A 12886-nucleotide genomic window follows, 5' to 3' on the forward strand; every position below is an offset into this window, starting at 1 on the left:
CCAAACCACTAAACCATGTCACTCACTGTGACTCTTTTCATGAAAACCCCCCAGGATTGTGATTCTATCACCTCCCTGGGTAGCCTGTTCTGATAACTCACTACCTTTCTGAGAAGAAATGTTTCCTAATATCCAACCTAAACCTCCTTTGGCATGACTTACCTCATTCACTCCCTCCTATCCAAGCCATAATCTCTACCTACACTCTGTAAAACCCAATGTGGATAGGGTTATCTGCCTCAGGCAGTGGCTGTAGCTGTGGGGAAGTGCGTGTTGCTCATCCTTACGAATGGATGGTCCAGATCTCAGAGGGGGCAGCCTTGAATCCATGGGAACGGCAGAGTCTGGTCATAAATAGTATTCACCGCAAAGACACACAGGGAAAAATACCCACTTAGCAACAACAGCAACAGTTGCCACTGCAATTATTCCAGCAAATGACAGTAATTTGTGCTGACCACACTGTGGTCTGCCTACAGCTTGCCAACTTGTTCCTGCTCCAGCCATTAATATCAGTTTATTGTGCATATAAAGAAAATAGTTTTCATTTAAAGCCCTCTGCGCACTTTGTGAGTCATTAATGAAGTGTCATGGTATCTATGACCTAAAAAGAGCTCTGTGAGTTCCTTTTTCTTGAGCAAGAACCCTGACCTGCTGGTTGTCTGACGAAATCATTTATCACTTCTTGTCCTTCATATTTGTGGCCCCGTTCCTTGGAATAACAAGATCTTGGCTTGAGAAATGGGCATGAAATGTGGTTATGTTTAAAATTTGTTTATTTTCATTGTTTTTCTTTAGCTTTGTTCTTGGAACTTGTACAATAACGGCAAATAATTTAAAGGACACAAAGGGCTGGAGCTAGGTTTTATGCAGAATTTGGGAGGCTGACAGAAAATCTATAGCCAAGTGAAGGGACCACATCCAATGAGGCTGAGGTGAGCTGATGTATTTAAGAACTCCGGAGGACTTTAAGTTGAAATAACTTCCATCTTCCCTCTCAGCTTGTAACTCACACCCTGCTCACACCCAGGCTGAACTCACACCCAGCTACTGCTGGGGAAGTGACACCTCTTAAGTCATCGACTGCAAAATGGGCTCAAGCAGCCAAAATGAGCACAAGTTGGGCAAACTCACCTGCCGAGTCATAACCCCCGAAAGCAACAAGGAAGAGATACTAAGCCTGAATGGATCACTGGTAAGCACTCTCCCGTTAATTGACACATTCCTAAAATTCCTCTTGAGCTTCTTGGCAGTCTGAGCTCCATCTCCTTCTTCAGCCATCACCAAAGGGAAAGGCACATTGTGATGTCAGAAGGATTCCTTTCTTCTAAGTGAAGACACCAGTGCTGCGTGTGAGTGCTCCAAGGATTGAGTGGGCACAGCCTTATCCCAGGAGGCAACCATAAGACTTGAGGGTGCCCCTCTTATCCACCCAGCTCCTTCACATCCCATTTGTTTCAGCATAGCTGAATGCACATAAATCCCGGCAATTCCCACAAGGAATATCCCACAGAAGTTTCAATCTCAATCTCACATTGAGAAATATCCTTTGTATAGTATAACTGGTCTCCAAAAGCCAAGAGGCTTCTCAGGTAGTTTCTGATGAGTTCACAGTAGTGCACCTTGACTGTGGGCTGCTTATTGAGATGGACTTTGTACCATTGCACACACTGCTGATGTGTAGCTTGGCTTGTCTTGCCTGTAGGAGTGGCTAAAGGAAAGGTGACAACCAGCAGGTACAAGGAGTGTTCTTAGTTCTGAATCTGTGGTGTGAAACCCATGGCTGTCATGTCTTCCGGGAAAGGAGTCATCCTTCTCCTGTGGTTCTCAGCTCACAGTATGAAGATCTTAGGAGCTGCTTTAATGTGCCTTCACAAGACATTTGAGAGAGGATAGTCCATCCTCAGAATGACTGTCCTGGCAAACTGTGGGTTTAGAACATATCAAAACTTCTTAGCATCTGTTTGTTAGGCTGACTCCTTCTAGAGTCACTAAAGAATGAGCTGGATCCCCTGGAAAGATGAAAGAGACAAACTGACTTTGGTGATGTCTTAAGCACTCATTTCTACAGCAGAGTTAATGTTAGAAGCCTGGTGTCACTGTCTCCTCTGCGTATTAAAGGACATTATAAAGTATTGTCCCAGTGGTAGTGGTGATAGTAGAGTTGTGCTGTTTTCTGCCTCAGAGCCTTATACTGGGAATGCTTCTAGGAGGGACATCCCCTGGAAAAGACTGAGAAATCCTTGTGGAATAGGTGGTGATTCAAAGAGTTCTCTGTGGCCAGGCAGAGAATCAATCACTTCTTGCTTTTTAAACACATCCAGAGGATAGAAGGAAGCATGTCTCCATCCTCTGCTTTTATGTGGTATCCGGGTAGCGACTGCATTTGGGGAAGGGATGGGTAAGGCTGTGGCTCAGTCCCTTCCACTGCCAGTGCATGTACAAAGGGACTGCTCCCAGCACTGGCAAATTTGTTGGATCTGTGGTCACTTTGGAGTTACGCCTGTGTCTGTCCTCCAGCATGGCTTTCAGAGATAGAAGTTGTGTCTTCCCTTGGTGCTGACGATGACTTTCTTTTCTTCTAGTATTTGTTCCAATTGTTTTTTGAGCCTCTTTTCAGCTTTGTGAGAAGCTTTTGTTGTTTGTTTTCAACCTGCTGCGTCGTTGTTTCTTTGGCTGATCCCTAAATCTTGTAAACTGAGAAAGAGTTCGGTGTTTCCACTCCATCTCTTCTGTGAAGCCCAAGGAGTGTAATAGTGTGACCGTACAGCAAACAGTCCCACACTGGTTTTCTTCTTTCCTCTGACTCACCTGTATATGGATTGACCCTCTCCAGTCTTCACTGGTATGTTTCTTTACAAATTGATATTAGATACATTGTTAAGATACTCAGTGAAAGACTGAATTAGGAGAGAAATGGTCTAAGTAAGCTTTTAAGAAACCACTGATTATTAAGGCAAAGATTTCCCACATGGGATTCAAACCGATTGTAACTCACATTAGAAGCTAAAAATCAGGTCACATCAGGTGCTCCCCTTCTAAAGCAGGGGACAGCTCAAAGCTGCTATATCCACTCAGTTTTCTAACAGCATATTTCTCTCAATTAAGCCACTGCTATGACTGCACTTCAGTTGAATGAGTTCAACATTGTCCTTTTTAAAAAGTGCTGAGCTCAGCAGAAGGCACTCCAAAGTTGCCTGGTTTGTTTTTGTCTAATTTCTGTTTAGACATATGGCTAATCATGCCTGAAAAACGCGTAATCGTATCCAGGGCAAAATTCATGTGATTACATATGGGGAGTTCAAGTGTTTCCCTGTTATTTTAAAATAATGTTAAACTGGGATTACTCTGTATTATGCTCCTTTTGGACCTTAAATGTCCATGTGCATTTATATCAGCCATTTGGCTGTCACATCTGTGCTTGCTGCCTCAGTGAGTAGCAGGGCAGGAAACCAGCATATTAGCTCCTGGCACAAACAAGGGCTTTTCTTTATAAGAAGATAGCTGGGACATAATATAACTGCTCCCTGTTCTTCTCAATGGGAAGCTAAATGACATGACAGATGTCATGTCAGGAGACAGATAAATGACTGTTAATGATCTTCCAGGCTCTTGGAGTTTTGTAGTATAATAATACGTCCCATCTTCTCAGTAAAATTCTCACTGTACAATTTTGAGTAAAACCACAATATTTTTGGGCAATATGTTATATGTAAAATAGCCCCTGTACAACAATAACAAATACAGAGCAGTCTGTGTCCACCACATCCCTAATCTTTGCAACTGAGATATATGCACAGAACTACTAGCCTATGTAAAAGCGGACATCTAAACACACAGATTTATTTTTTCTCTCTCTCTGTGATGCACACAATCATATTTCCTATAATCATCTCTATTGCAGACACAGCACCCACAAGCCCACACGTCTCTACAAGTACATGGAGGTCATGTTGTATAATTAACCACATTAAGATCTCATGCTTCTGAATTTCTTGCTGCAATTCTCCAAAGAGAGAATTATATTAAAAAATTCTTTGTGGTGCATATCTATTTACAGATTGCACAGAGCATGGAGATTTAGATGGCAGATTCATGTGCTTTGCCCACACACACATCTCCATTGGCAGGACCCGTATGCCAGGTACTGGAATATCCGTATAATATACATATCGGCGCATTACGAGCAGCTCACACAGTTCAGCACGGTGCTCCTTCTGCTGCTTTTGTGCACTTCATTACAGAAACATACTTGAGTTTGCTCAGTTGCTTATCCCAAAGGCCAACTTTTGATCTTCTCTTGGGAACCTGTTGCACTGCCGTAGTTTCTAGGTACTGCCGCCAATGTGTTTACCAACTCTTTTTCTCTTTCTCGCCCTTTCTATTATGCGTCCCCTTTTTTCTGCCACACAAAAGCTCTGTGCAGAGATGTGTGTGGTCCCCAAGAGATGCGGGCCCGGTTATCGGTGAGGCGCTGCGCTGGAGGATCTGTGAACCCGTGCAATTAGCGGTTTAGATCCGGGACCCCACGTGTGGGAGCAGGGCTGGCGGTTGTGCCCGAGTGCTGGGGACAGCCGCCCTCGGGGCGAGTGCACCGACCCCTGGCAGAAGGGTCACAGACAGCCCCTGAGCTCAGGAAAAAACCCCGGGATCAGAGCTGCAATCTGTAGCGGGATGTCCCCCCCGTGCACAACACATGGATTCAGAAAGGGATCATTTGGAAAGCATTTGCAAGCATATGGGTCATTTTTGAGTCAAGATTTCTTTAATTTGCTGTGTTTCCTAGTTTGTCTTGGTTTGGAGGGAGGAGCTGGAGTGAAGTTTAGGGGGGAGCTGTTCGGGTTTAGCTGGGGGGTGAGGTTCTGCCTGCAGAAAGCCCGGCTGGAAAAAAAGGAGTGGAGGGCTGAGTGGTGGAATAAAGAGCCCCAAAGCAGCTTGTTCCCAACTCATGTCCCCTATACAGAGATTAGAAGAACAAACACTCCGCTTTTCTTAATGATGGCATTACCAAGTATAATTAATTAGAAGGGTAGCCAAAGGAATCGGATCCCCGATGTTAATTACTTTCCTAAAAGGATAATATGCTCTTATGTTACCCGTCTAGATCTACCAAAATATGTCCATTACTGCTACCACTACTAATAATTGGGCTGTTAAATGGAATACTCCAGAGATCATAGAATCATTAGGATTGGAAAGACCAATAAGATCATCTAATCCAACCACCAATCCCTGCCTGTGGCCACTCTAGTCCATGTCTATGCCTGTGTTTATTGATACATATATACGTATACATACATTTATATGCATAAACGTATACATACACATACATGTAATAGTCTAATAGATGTACACAGCCACCCACAGCTATCACTTGTTGTTTATGTGCGTATACTTAGAGTGATTCTTTAGACATACATGTTGATGGACTGCCAGGCAGAAAGACGGATAGTGTAGCAGCACTGCTTGTGGTGCTACTGCCAAGGGATGGAAGAAATGAGCAAAGGCTCCCACCTTTGCCTCTCCTGAGCTGTGCAGTTAGGTGTAGGCTAGGCACAGGGCTGTATTTTTCTTTTGTTGGTTGGAGAAGTGATGGCCCATTGGGTTGGTTGAAGAGCTAGTGACTGGATGGCACCAATTTGCAGGAAATTTTAGCTGCAAAAGGTGATGGGTGTCCTTCAGATGGTCTCAGCAGGCTGTAGATATTTTGCTTAGTGTGCTCTCGTTACTGTGAAGGATTGCTAAATAAACTGTGGGGTAGCAGTGAAAACACACAGCCTTTGGATTTTCAGGGGAAAACCTGCGGTGAGGAGTTGTTGTTATGATCATCACTTTACAAAGTGGCTTTACTAACTCTGAAATGACTTTAGTGAATCCAGAGGAGTTACCATCTGTATGTACAGTGCAGGGGGATGTTGTTGTTACTACAAGTACATCCGCCTCCTTATCTACATCTTGCACGCTCACCTCTTGCATGTATGCACGTATGAGTGTGATGGATGTGCATACACGTACATACACACATGGATATGAGCATATACTCATACATCTCTCTCTACATGCTTGTATCCAGTGTATGTGCAGCACTGGTGTACGAAGATCTCTGAGCTTATTTGTGCCCAGGCTGCACGTTTGCATCCACGTGTATGTGTGAGCAGGTATGGGTGTCCTCATGCATTTTGGCAACAGGAGAAAACCTGCGTGTGTAGCTGTGTGTAGCACCCAGGCGTGTGCCACATGCAGGAGCACGGATTTGGCACAGTGTTTTTAGTCTCCCATCCTTTCTGACAGCTTCCTAAAATATCACTGCCTCCCGATCCCGCCATTCCCCCAGACTGTGAATTTTCTATGGGACTCAAGGCCTTTGCCCAGTGCTCCTCAGTGAGCAGAAAGCAATAAGTGCAATTTAATGTATTATTTATGAGTGGTGGGAAAGTCTAAGGGGGTTTTAATCTCTGTCTCTCCACTTCCTTCCCAGCTGAAAACCATTTCACCTCCCTTCCCAGATATTCAGCTCCAGTCTGCTCCCCCACCCCACTCCCATCTGCGCCTTATTTGTACAAATGTTCCTGTGTCTTTAGAAATCATCTTAAAAAAAAGAAAGAAAAAGAAAAAGAAAAAGAAAAAAGAAAAAAAAGAAAAGAAACCCCCTTGCCAAACCTATATTGTACTTAAACATTTGTGAAGATTTTGTTTCTCTCAATATGGTAGCGAGAGGGGGCTCTGGGAGGGGCTTTCTTGGAGAAATGTCTCATTCAGTCCACTGAACCCCCTCCTTGAAGTTTCTTTTCAAGGCTGCTGGAAAGTTGGGCAAACTGAAAAGCAAAACAATAATTAGAGATAATTGCTTGTGTCCAAACACAGGCATCAAAGCCTCGGGGGTCTCATTTGTGATGGGCCTTGGTGTGTGATCCAAAAAAAAAAAAAAAAAAAAAAAGGTAAAAAAAAAAAAAAAAAAGGTGACCCTTATTTTATTTATTGAGTGGAGGAACAGAGAGAAAGTGCCAGATGGAAGGACCTCAGAGCAATCTCCAATGGCTCAGCCCTGCCTGCTTGGACGAACAGGCACTGAGGCCAGGATAAAAGGGATAGAAAGCAGGGTCAGGAGGGGTTGCATAATTACTGGGGTGGAGGTAAAAGGGGTGAGGGGGTGACAAGGGTCTCTCTGGCCTCACCATGAGGATATGTACAGCCCCCCAGCTCTCTGTGGCTGGTAGCATCTCTGGTACACACAGTAAGTATTTATGAGGGATGCTGCGGGATGCCACATCAGGGCCCCATTGTGGGGGCTGTGGGAGTCCTGTCCTGATTTTCTGGGGGCTGAGTTGCCCCCTTTTCCTTCCTCCAAACTGGATACCTAGTGTAGATGCAAGGAGACCCAGACCCGAAAGGCTCTGTCCCATATTCCTTCCTGATGGGATGTATTTCCAAAGCCTGAGTGTGGCAATTCAGCATTGCTGAATCCCTGGTGTTTTCACTAAGAAAAAGAAATAAAGGGAAAAGAATGTAAAAGTTAGTAATGGTGGGGATATAGATGAAACTTCTAAAACCAGTGTAACAGCCTCATCCCATAGGCCCTGCTGGAAGGATGCATTTCTCATACTGCAAATGATGCTGGAAGGGCTCTAGCTAAGGGTTGGGGCATCAGACTTAAGGGGGACTAGCCCACCCCTCAAGGAGGCTGAAGGAAGGCAACAAAGGAGAGAAAAAGGGAGGGAGAGGACACTCCTATAGGAAAGGGATGATGGCAGATTTCCCCCAGGTCACTTTCCTCTCCTTGGGTTTTCAAAGGCACGGGTTCACAAGATGAGATGTGGCCAGCGTTTCTCCTGGCCTTGCCTGTCCTTCGATAATGGGCTTGCAATGACCTAAACGATTTGCTGATCAGGGCCAATAAATCTACTGTTCCTGCATCTTTCCAAAGGAGATACCGAGGCTCAGAAGTGGTGAATGCTGGGGAGCCTTTCCTCCAGAGATAAGTTAAAAGAGGAAGAAAGAAAAAAAAAAAAAAAGGAAAAGAAAAAAAAAAAGGAAAAAAAGTCAGAAAAGAAAGAAAAGAAGGAAGGGGGGAAAAAGGAGGGAAAAAAAAAAAAAATAAAAGGGAAAAAACGAATTGGAGAAGCCTGGTCGGCTCCTTCGTGCAGGTCCCCCCGAGCCGCGCGGTCCCGCTGCACCCCCTGCGCCCCGCCGAGGGAAATGCAGCGGCTCTGTGGGAACCACGCCGCTCCAGAGTGAAAAAAAATAAAATGAAATAAAAATAATTTAGAAAAATAATTTTAAAAATTAGGGAAAAATAAAAAATAAACACCTCGCGGCGTTAAATTAAAAGGAACGGATCCCGAGGGACTTTTGCTCAATTTCAGCGTACCCGCTTCGTGGGTACGGTGTCAGGATGGTGGTGTTGCTTTGGGAGGGGTGGGCGGCAGCGGTTTGCTCCTGTTCCCCCGCCCCGGTGCAGGTGCACACGGGGAAGGCGGCTCCGTGCCGGGATACCCCGAGTGGGGTGGTCCCGAGAGAGGAGGGGTGGCCGTGCTTTCCCGGTGCGCCTCAGGGCACGGCACTGCCAGGCACTTCCAATTAGTAAATCAAGCTGGTGATCATTAGCGAGCAACAGCCAAAGCAGCGCTCTGCCAGGACGTTCGGAGCCGGGCTGCGGGGTTGGGGCTGCATCCTGCGGCGGTCCCGGTCCGCTTCCCGACCGCCGGGCTCCGGCACCTGGCGCACAGCTGGGGCTCTCCTGCTTTCTATTTTTCTTCATTTCTTTTCTCCTTTTTCTTTTTTCTTTTTTCCCTTCCTTTCTCCCCCTACCGTTGCTCTGGTTGAGGCAAAATCAGTACTCAAAAAACTCAGTACTCCGACCCTTCCCACTGCACAGTCCCTCTCTGTCTTTCCCATCATTTGCCACGTGTGTGTGTGTGTATATATATATATATATATATATATGCGTACATTCCCATTCTCTTTTAGCATCTTTCATTTCCCTCCACTTTCACACTCCTTTGAAATTTCCCTATCCTTCCTCCAACCCGCAGTGCTCCAGAACAGTCTGCAGCTGCACCCCCGAAAGGAGCTTTGCAAAATCACCCCGCGGAAATGCCCTCAAAACATTCGTCCCGAATCAACCAAGTTTAGCGTTTTCTTTCTTCCGATTGCTTTATTTCCCTGCCATCCAAGAGGGGCTGATGTTGTCTGTTCCGTCTCGATCCGGCTTTGATTTGTTTTTCTCCCATCTTCATGTCAGTTCCGTTGCGGAGCTCTGTTCGCATCAAACCGACCTCGATGCGCCGTGCCCGTGTGCCCGGGGGGGGTCGGGGGGAGGGTGATGAAGGGAGTGTTTCTCTAGTCGACGGTTCCCCGGGGTTTGAGCTCATTTCCCCGCAGCTGACCCGTTCAGAGCTCACCCGGGCAGTTGTATCTATTTACGTCCATGAGACACAAGACAAATTCGCAACTCGTTACAAGACACGTTTGAGAATTATACGACGAAATCTGCTTCCTCCTGCGTATGGGGCACGTTATGGACGCATCACTTGTGATTCGAAATTGCTGTTAAATACAGTTCTACAAACTGCAGGGAACACCTCGAAGCGAATGTATGCGCAACCTTAATTTAAGCACGCTTTCCGTCTAAACTTCTTAGCCATATTTATACGAATTGTGGTTTTAAATGTGAGCTTTGACAATTAGAAATTACAACTTATAGCTTTGGCACGTGATATGGGATGCACACGCTCAGGGCTATCTTTAAACACACCGCATGGACGCGCATCGGATGTGCGCACGCAGATGCTGCCGTGCGTGTCTATGGAGGCAGAAACGAGCCCTGCGTTCGTACATTTATAGACACTTCTAGAATCATAGAATGGTTTGGGTTGGAAAGGAGCTTTAAGATGATGTGGTTCCGACCCCCACTTGCGGTATGTTTGTAGTTCGGAGCGCCGCTTCTCCCGCTGCCCCCGGGGGGTCCCGGCTTTTCGCTGCGCGGTTAAATGCAGGCAGCGATGCGCGTTGAGCAAACGTTATTTTAAGAAAGGGGGGCGGCTGCGAAGAGCGAGGAATAGGCTGACGGGGCGCAGGAGAGCCGCAATTCACTCGTGGGGTTTGTTTTAACCCGTTGATGGCATTCAGCACGTTTGAAGCGGGGTAGGCAGAGAGAAACGTCCCCTTCTGCAGGCAGGGAAACGGTCCCGATCCCGTCAGCAGGGCAGTGCATCCGCACACTGCACTGCTGTCAGCTCGGGTGTTCTGCTTCTAATGGCTACGAGATGGTTAGCATCAGTATGGTCTGCTCCTTCCTTCTGTATTATCTTACTCGATATGTAATATAATGAAAAATACATTAGTCAGTATGTAATATATATATAAAAGAAACAATATGCAGCATGAAAAATGCACTGTATACCATATAACCATATAATATTGAATGTGAATAACGGCAAGAATACAGTAATATGTGGGACTTTGCAAGATATTTTGTCATAAGATCATAGAATAACCTGAGTTGGAAAGGACTTATAATGATCATAGAGTCTTGTATGTGTCTTGTAGGTAAAGCTCCTATTGCAAGCTAATTGCTAGGATGTTTTGTGATCTTAAGATAGTTCATAGTCAATTAACTCTTGGGACTAAATTATCCCACACTCTTGCTCTTTCTGGTCAGCATCTTCATAATCTTTCAGCCCCAATACATCAGCTGTCTTTGGGGCTGAGGTATAGGAAAACAGTGTGTCTTGTTCCTAATCTATTTGCCAACGTGTGTTTACTCATAGTATATATTGACTATTTCTTTGCAAAGTTGTATTGTATGTGTGGGCACTTACAGTATTTACATACGGATACACATATATACCTATATATACTCTATAAAACCACAGAATTTTGACATTGGCAAGGCTCTTTTGTTAGAGATGTGAATTGTTTCGAAATGCACCAAAAGCTGTTTTTTAGAGCCCAAGAAAGAAAGTAAAAATCATCCCAGAGATGAGCTGCAGCTGAGCCTGGGGAGAGCTGCTTGCTGGTTGCACTTCTGGGCTATGTGACCATGTAGAACTGAGCAAGAAGCTGGAGGCTGTGGGAGCTAAGCCAGGGAAGAGAAGAGCTTGCGTGTCTTTTTGTGTGTTGCTAAAGTGACTGTGATCCAAAGCCAGGGGTGCACGTTAGGATTGTCTTCAGGAGCTGTTTAGGGCTGCAGAAAGAAAATGTCTCTTATAATGTGATGGGTTGCTGCTTCAGAGAGCTGTATTTTTTCCTGGTCTCTCCTACCATTTCTTATATGATATTGGAGAAATCATTTAAGCTTAAGTCTTGCAAGAGAGTGGTGGTATAAGTGCATATGGGTCTGCATGTGCGTGTTTGTGAGCTGGAGACAAACACCCACACGGATCCTGCGGCTGCCAATAGGAAACACATGCACAGTCACAGAAAATCAGCTCGTGTTTTGGGGAGGATATCTGTGTATGAGATAAATCCAGAAAAACAGAGTATGGCAGAGACATTTCAACTGATCACAGGTTATAAAAAAGCAATCTGAGAACTCAGTAAGGAAGAGCTTTTGTAAAGACAAAACCTATGCAAATTAACAGAAAAAAAAACCACCCCAAACTATTAACATTAATGGCGTATCAAGCTGTAAAAACATGTGGAGTGGAGTTTATTCTCTGCGTTATTTACATGGTATAATCTTTCAATTTCAAGCTCTATAATTATTTGGCCACTAAAGAGTTCTGTTGACTGCTTGGCTGTGGCTTAAAGGTAACGTTATGATCTCTGATGCTAGAATTTCACAATTCTCTTCTGATCATTGGTAATAATGTGTACTTCAAAAAAAAAAAAAAATCCATGAATTATTTCATATATATATATATCTTTTTTGCCTTCTCCTCTAAATTTAAAAACAGATTTCCAGCTTTTGTGGTTAGTTTGTGCTTACTAAAAGTGACTCATACTCATCCGACCAGGCCTATTAATTTATTTGAACTGTTGTTTTTGAAGCGAAAGAAAAAAATTCTTTAATGTACCATCAAGCGTGTTTCTTTTCCCCTCTTTGGTATAATGAGGTACATTTATTTTCCGTTGTGATCGCTGCAAAAAATAATCAGAAACAAACTGATGGGGGAGAGAGGAGAGAACAGGATAGTTTTCCAGCCATCGCCTCAGGCTTGTCCCTCTCATACAGATGGGTTGTTGTGGGGTTTGGACAACGCCATGGCTGTAGGTTTGCAAATCACCATGCAGCAATGGCTCTGGCTCAGATACACACTGTAGAGTACTCAACGCTTGCCTGTAGGATGGGTTCAGGAGGAAGGGATTTGTAACAAAAACCATTGTGGGATTAGAATCATAGAATCACTAAGGTTGGAAAAAATGTCTAAACAATCCAGTCCAACCCCATCCCACCCCACCATGCCCACTGACAGCGTCCCTCAGTGCCACATCTCCACAGTTCTTGAATACCTCCAGGGATGGTGGCCCCACCACTTCTTAGGTCACCTAAATGTTCAGAGATCTCTTTGCCAAGTACAGATCATGGTATCTGCCATGGAATGACTTCTATCTGTTTCTGCTTTCTCACATCATGTAGGGAGAAAGCCTGCTGCTTTGAGCTTGAGCTTTGAAGGTTGTCCTTCATTTTCCCCAATGCTTTTTTAGGTAGAAAACACCTAAGGCCATAGAGCCGCAAAACCAGAGGCACAGCTTCTTTTTTCCAGCCTGGGGAGCTGTCTGCTAGCTAGGCAGGCTCCAAGGTTTTCTCCATGAGAGTGTAGATATCACTACTGCCAAGAGCACACTCAGCAAATGCAAAGTCCCAGCACTGGCAGGCTCCTGTTCTGCTTCAAAATAACCCTTGTAATGTACTACAAAATATGAGGGTGCATCTTGGATTGGG

The sequence above is a fragment of the Meleagris gallopavo genome, chromosome 10, assembly GCF_905368555.1.
Source record: "Meleagris gallopavo chromosome 10, MGAL_WU_HG_1.1, whole genome shotgun sequence".
NCBI lineage: Eukaryota > Metazoa > Chordata > Aves > Galliformes > Phasianidae > Meleagris > Meleagris gallopavo.